Source organism: Lucilia sericata, unplaced genomic scaffold, assembly GCF_015586225.1.
Source record: "Lucilia sericata isolate MDLA Ls3-8-SP2 unplaced genomic scaffold, ASM1558622v1 Contig000265F_arrow, whole genome shotgun sequence".
NCBI classification, from domain to species: Eukaryota; Metazoa; Arthropoda; class Insecta; order Diptera; family Calliphoridae; genus Lucilia; species Lucilia sericata.
The window spans coordinates 306,185-314,233 of record NW_023994290.1 but is presented as its reverse complement, the minus strand read 5'-3'; positions in this window follow the sequence as shown (position 1 = coordinate 314,233).

Here is an 8,049-nt window from a genome sequence, read left to right as displayed (position 1 = left end):
ATTAACTAGATACTAAGGAAAAACATAAAAATTTGCAATTTAGTTAAAAATAAACCGGTTGTGTTTTTTAACACAAAATTTAGAACACAATTTAAAATTTTAATTTCAGCATAAATTATTTTAATGAATTCATTTCAAAAAATGTAAAATCATTTTTAATTCTATTAATTTTCTATAAAAGAGAAATTCATAAAAGGTTTATTGATATAAAAATCAATTTTTTAAAAGAATTTCAAATAAAAATATTTATATAATACTTTTTTTATATAAAATTACTTTAATTCTTTAACACATACTTCTCAAATGATTCATTTGTTTTTGTTTTAAGATCATTGAATATGTTTGCGTTTAGAATGTAAATGAATTATTTTACTAAAGCCGCGAAGAAAAAGTGAATTTACGAGAGTGTTTTTACGTTTAAGAATCTCTTGCATAAGATTTTGCTGTTTATTTTCTTAGAAATATCACAATAACAATTGTCATGTTTACTTACACAAACAAACAATGATTGCAAGTTTAACAACAACAAAAAATAATTTAAATTCCTTAGGTAACACATACACTTATAACCACACAAACTTAATGCTGGTTAACTTGCAAAAAGAAAAAAAAAAACGAAAGACTTAAGCAACATACTTGTTTACAGTACATACTCTCGTACATTAAATAATTTATCTTTGAAAATCTATAAAAATACAATAAAACATTTCAAAATAATGCAAAATTAAAAATGCAACTTTTGTAGTTAAATAATAAGAACGTATATAATGGTAATAATAACTAATGATAGTAATAATATTTATAAACAAAAAGGCGAAGGCAAAAAAGAGCTGTTATTTGAAAAAGAATTAAAATTTGCATAAAACATTTATTTGTAACATTTTGTTGGAGTTTTTTGTTATTAATAAATATACTTATCTTGTTATTTAACACTTTTATTGTATTATATTGTATATAATGGTAATAATAACTAATGATAGTAATAATATTTATAAACAAAAAGGCGAAGGCAAAAAAGAGGTGTTATTTGAAAAAGAATTAAAATTTGCATCAACCATTTATTGTAACATTTTGTTGGAGTTTTTTGTTATTAATAAATATACTTATCTTGTAATTTAACATTTTTATTGTAAGATTCTGTAAACAGCTATAAATAATACAGCAAATCATGACAAACCATATATGTACATCCGGTTCCATTTTTGACAATTTCAAGAAGAAACTGTGGACTATAACATGGGCCCTAGTTCAGTTCTAGTTGAATCTAGTTTAGTTCTAGTTCAGTTCTGGTTCAGTTCTTGTTCAGTTCTAGTACAGTTCTAGTTCAGTTCTAGTTCAGTTCTAGTCAGTTCTAGTCAGTTCTAGTTCAGTTCTAGTTCAGTTCTAGTTCAGTTCTAGTTCAGTTCTAGCTGATTCTAGTTCAGTTTCTAGTTCAGGTTCTAGTTCAGTTCTAGTTCAGTGTCTAGTTCAGTTCTAGTCGTTCTAGTTCAGTCTGAGTTCAGTTCTAGTTCAGTTCGAGTTCAGGTCTAGTTCAGTTCTAGTTCAGTTCTAGTTCAGTTCTAGTTCGTTCCTAGTTCAGTTCTAAGTTCAGTTCTAGTTCAGTTCTAGTTCAGTTCTAGTTCAGTTCTAGTTCAGTTTATGTTCAGTTCTAGTTCAGTTCTAGTTCAGTTCTATTAAAGTAAAGGTTCAGTTCTAGTTAAGTTCAACGATGTTCAGTTGTGTCGTCTAGTTCAGTTCTAGTTCAGAGTTCAGTTCTAGTTCAGGTTCTAGTTCAGTTCGAGTTCAGTTCTAGTTCAGGGTCTAGTTCAGTTCTAGTTCAGTTTCTACTAGTTCAGTTCTAGTTCAGTTCTAAGTTCAGTTTCTAGTTCAGTTCTAAGTTCAGTTCTAGTTCAGTTCTAGTTCAGTTCTAGTTCAGTTCTAGTTCAGTTCTAGTTCAGTTCTAGTTCAGTTCTAGTTCAGTTCTAGTTCAGTTCTAGTTCAGTTCTAGTTCAGTTCTAGTTCAGTTCTAGTTCAGTTCTAGTTCAGTTCTAGTTCAGTTCTAGTTCAGTTCTAGTTCAGTTCTAGTTCAGTTCTAGTTCAGTTCTAGTTCAGTTCTAGTTCAGTTCTAGTTCAGTTCTAGTTCAGTTCTAGTTCATTCTAGTTCAGTTCTAGTTCAGTTCTAGTCAGTTCTAGTTCAGTTCTAGTTCAGTTCTAGTTCAGTTCTAGTTCAGTTCTAGTTCAGTTCTAGTTCAGTTCTAGTTCAGTTCTAGTTCAGTTCTAGTTCAGTTCTAGTTCAGTTCTAGTTCAGTTCTAGTTCAGTTCTAGTTCAGTCTAGTTCAGTTCTTCTAGTTCAGTTCTAGTTCAGTTCTAGTTCGTTCTAGTTCATTCTAGTTCAGTTCTAGTTCAGTTCTAGTTCAGTTCTAGTTCGTTCTAGTTCAGTTCTAGTTCAGTTCTAGTTCATTCTAGTTCAGTTCTAGTTCAGTTCTAGTTAGTTCTAGTTCAGTTCTAGTTCAGTTCTAGTTCAGTTCTAGTTCAGTTCTAGTTCAGTTCTAGTTCAGTCTTTTCTAGTTCAGTTCTAGTTCAGTTCTAGTTTCAGTTCTAGTTCAGTTCTAGTTCAGTTCTAGTTCAGTTCTAGTTCAGTTCTCTTTCAGTTCTAGTTCAGTTCTAGTTCAGTTCTAGTTCAGTTCTAGTTCAGTTCTAGTTCAGTTCTAGTTCAGTTCTAGTCAGTTCTAGTTCAGTCTAGTTCAGTTCTAGTTCAGTTCTAGTTCAGGTTCTAGTTCAGTTCTAGTTCAGTTCTAGTTCAGTTCTAGTTCAGTTCTAGTTCAGTTCTAGTTCAGTTCTAGTTCAGTTCTAGTTCAGTTCTATCAGTTCTAGTTCATTCTAGTTCAGTTCTAGTTCAGTTCTGTTCAGTTCTAGTTCAGTTCTAGTTCAGTTCTAGTTCAGTTCTAGTTCGACTTCATTTCTAGTTCAAGTTCTGGTTTTATGATCTATAGTCTGATCATTAGTATGATCTATAGCACGATCTGCAGTCTGATCTCCAGGCTAATCTGCAACTTGTTCTATAATGTGACTTACTCTTTGATATAACGGTCCAATCTCCAGTCTGATCTTAGTCTGACGTGCAACCTAATCAACAATCTGATCTATATATACTGAGTTATTGTCTGGTTTATGGACTATTGTTTGATCTACAGTCTGATCTATAGTATGATCTCTAGCGTGATTAACACTCTGATCTGTAGTCGGTACTATAGTTTTATCTAATCTAATCTAGAGTCTAATACATTGTTGTATCTACAGTCTGTTCAATAGTTTGATCTATAATCTGATCTGAATTATAACTGAACTCTAGTCTGTTCTATAGTGTAATCTATATTTCGATCTATAAGGGGTCCTGAATTGTTATCTATAGTCTCATCTACAGACTCTAGATCAGAGTCCAGACCTTTTAAACTACTTATTTGTTTTAATTTAAATTGTTATTTAGAAAAAACTGGTTTATTGCGGTAACATTTTTATTTGCTTATTTTATTAGATTGGTTTCTATTTTTTGTTTAAACTCAGATAATCATCATTATGTGTGCAAATAAACAATAACAATCTTTTGAGATTATGGTAACTTTTAACATTCAAACTGACACGTTTTTTTCTTAAAGTTATTGTTGCTGTTGTTGTTTTAATTTTGTCGGTAGTTGTTAAAAAAAACTCAACTAATTTTCATTGAAGGTTTCAGTTTTAGCTTGGCACAGGTTTCTTAACGTTTTTTTTTCAAAATTTTGCAAAATTTGCCAATTATAAATTTATTAGTTTTTTTTTATGTTTTTTTTTTATTTTTGCTAAAAAACCTGAAAATAAATCAAATTGTGTTTGAAAAAATTTGTATAAAAGAAACAAAGATCAATGAAAATTATAAAAAAATGGCGGCTTTGGAATAAAAGAGAGCTTTTAGACTTAAGCAAATTACTATTTTATTTTTTAATAATTAGTTTTACATATTAATGGTTATTTTGCATTTTGTGTTGAATTTAAGAGGTTTTTGTTTTCAATTTTTTAATAATTGGCCAAGAAAAATACCCCCCCCCCCCCAAAAAAAAAAGTGAAAATTGTTAATTACTTTAAACATTAAAGAAAATGTTGAACAATTTTGTTGTGTTAAAAGTGAAATTTATATTTATGTTTCAATTTCAAGTGTGACGCCAGAGGTTAGTTTTAAACGCTGTTTAAAGCACGTTAATTTAATTAAAAGAAAGTTTAATTACTTTTAACAAAACATATAAAAAAGATGTTATAATAATGATAAACACACCGAAACAAACCCTTTTAAAGAAAAAAACACAAACCTGCTGTGTTATGTTATGTTATGCTCAGACATGTTTGTTTTTTTTTTTTTTAATGTTAAAAAAACTAAACTAAAATGGAACATTTTTATTAGGATTTGATATTAATCTTAATAACAATTCTTTAAAACTTTCCATTTAAATAAAAAAACACGTGTTTTGGTCTCGACAATTAAAATGATTTATTTCACATCAATAATTAAACTTCTTGATTTCATTATTTTGTTAATTTTGTATTTCGTCTTACTTTTAAATTTCAATGTCCTCAATTTGTTGTTTTTTTTAATATAAAATATTAAAAATAAACAGAAAAAAAACAAAATATTTTTTTGTTTTCTTTTGACTGTTTAATAACAAAGATTTTGGCTTTATAAATTTTTATATTTATTTTTAAAATTAGTGGTTAAAGCTTAAGCAAAAAAAAAAAAAAAAAAATATTAAAACAAACAAGTTCATTCACATGCAGAGTTTTTTTTTATAAATTACGCTTAAAATAAATTTGAATAAAATCAAAACTAAATTGATAGCTTGAGGAAATAATTAAAAACACTCTAACTTATAATCAAATTTATAAAAAATTCAACAAAAAATATTTAAATAAAACACATAAAACATATTTTCATAATAAATAACTTAAATCGAATATTTAACATTAAAATCTCTTGATATTTTAAATCTATCTATTTTAAATCTATGATATTTTAAATCTATCAAAAACCGCAAAATTCCCTAAAATTTTAACTTAAAATAAACAAGTAATTGCCTAATCCCAGCCTTGTTCTAACAAAAATGAGAAAATTGAAAGCTAAACACATTTTAACTTAAAAAAAATTAGCTAAACTAAAGAAATTACACATAAAACTATTAAAAACTTTCATTTTGTTAAATTTTTATTAATATAAACAAATTTTAAACTAAATAAACAAAAAACTTAAAAGATCTAACCATAAGTTACTCCCACGTCTGGCACAAAACAAAAAGGTAAACATTGGCGAGCAATGTAAACAAAGCAAGCAATTGCTAAAATAATAAAAAGAACAAGAACAAAATTTACATAAACTTACGTTTTTAACGATAATTTTATAAAATTTAAACAAAAAAGTCTCAATATTTTTTTAAATTTCATTATAATAAACTATTTTTATAAATAATCTATAATTTTCTTTAAAATTACACCTCTTGTATAGTAATCTTACACACAATTTATTAACGTTTTTTCTTCTCTCTTTTCTTTATTTTTTAATTGCAGCAATTAACCACAGTTTTAACGTCTCTGTGAACACATCAAAAGAAAAACATATTTTCTTGTAATTTAGCTGGAAAAGGCATGTATAACAAGTGGCAAAAGCAAAAACAAGAGGCTGTTGCAAGATATAAACCAAAACAACATAAACAAAACGTGACAACTGTCAGTGTATTAACATTTATAACAACAAACTAGGAAGATGTTAAAAAATAAAAAAAAAATTAACAAGTTAATTACAAAAAAGGAAAAAACAAACTTGACTCATAGTTATCGCTGCATTAAATTTAATTAAACATAATAATTATAATAATGTCCAAAAAACATCGATTTCATTAACAAAGTTAATTGAATGTATCAACGAAAAAAACACAAAATTCCTTAAATAAATCTTAAGAGGAAATCGCTACAAATAGACACAAATAAAAGAGAGTAAATAAACCAAAAAAGAGAAAGAAAGCTGGAAAAACAAGTTGATTACAATTTTCTTCATACTCTCTCCCAAAAAAAGCTAAGCAGTGATGGATAACTAGACTAAAAGACTGTAGACTAGACTATAGACTAGACTATGGACAAGACTATGGACAGACTTTAGACTAGACTATAGACTAGACTTTAGACTAGACTATAGACTAGACTATAGACTAGACTATAGACTTGACTATAGACTAGACTAGACTATAGACTAGACTATAGACTAGACTATAGACTAGACTATAGACTAGACTATAGACTAGACTATAGACTAGACTATAGACTAGACTATAGACTAGACTATAGACTAGACTATAGACTAGACTATAGACTAGACTATAGACTAGACTATAGACTAGACTAGACTATAGACTAGACTATAGACTAGACTATAGACTAGACTAGACTATAGACTAGACTATAGACTAGACTATAGACTAGACTATAGACTAGACTATAGACTAGACTATAGACTAGACTATAGACTAGACTATAGACTAGACTAGACTATAGACTAGACTATAGACTAGACTATAGACTACCTAGACTATAGACTAGACTATAGACTAGACTATAGACTTAGACTATAGACTAGACTATAGACTAGACTATAGACTAGACTATAGACTAGACTATAGACTAGACTATAGACTAGACTATAGACTAGACTATAGACTAGACTATAGACTAGACTATAGGACTAGACTATAGACTAGACTATAGACTAGACTATAGACTAGACTATAGACTAGACTATAGACTAGACTATAGACTAGACTATAGACTAGACTATAGACTAGACTATAGACTAGACTATAGACTACGACTATAGACTAGACTATAGACTAGACTATAGACCTAGACTATAGACTAGACTATAGACTAGACTATAGACTAGACTATAGACTAGACTATAGACTAGACTATAGACTAGACTATAGACTAGACTAATAGACTATAGACTACTATAGACTAGACTATAGACTAGACTATAGGACTAGACTATAGACTAGACTATAGACTAGACTATAGACTAGACTATAGACTAGACTATAGACTAGTCTATAGATAGACTAGACTATAGACTAGACTATAGACTAGACTATAGACTAGACTATAGACTAGACTAGACTAGACTAGACTACTAGACTAGACTATAGACTAGACTATAGATTAGACTATAGACTAGACTATAGACTAGACTATAGACTAGACTATAGACTAGACTATAGACTAGACTATAGACTATACTATAGACTAGACTATAGGCTAGACTATAGACTAGACTATAGACTAGACTATAGACTAGACTATCGTTCTGAATTATCCATCTCTGGCTTAAACAAGAAATCACAATCAAAAGAGATGCTTTCTTTAACATTCTTAATACTTTTGTTGTTGTTGTTTTTCTTACACAAGAGAGCTGAGTAAAAGTATAAATGCGTGTGTGTTGATTATTTTTTAAACATCCAGTAACCTTTTGCCGGCCATTAAGCCTGTTAATCGCTACATTTACATTTTCTTTTACTCATTTAAACAGGAAGCTTTTTTTCCCAACTACAACAACTACTACATGAATTTTTACTTTTATTTGTAACAAGAAAGTAAGCAGCAGTAACAAAAAAAGAAACAACAAGTTAAACGGGTCTATAGCCAGCAGTCATTGATGTTGTTGTTATGCTTATTGTTGTCATCATTTGTGTTGTTATTATTTTTATTTTTTTATTATGAACACAAACAATAAGAGAGCGAGTGCCTTTATTTCTTTTTTTGCAGCAGCAGCAGCACATGTTGTTTTATGAAACGAAAGACTTAAGACACAAACACCGTTCATTCATACATTTGCTGTCGACAATGTCTCGCTAGATATGAAAGACTTAAGACACAAACATTTCTTTTCTTTTATGTTTCAATATAACTTTTTGATTTTTTGTTGTGTGTCGGTTTAAACCCTCGGTTCAGTTTTCAACAAAAATAAAAAAAAATTACAAGATATATTTTTTTTTTTCGTAGTAA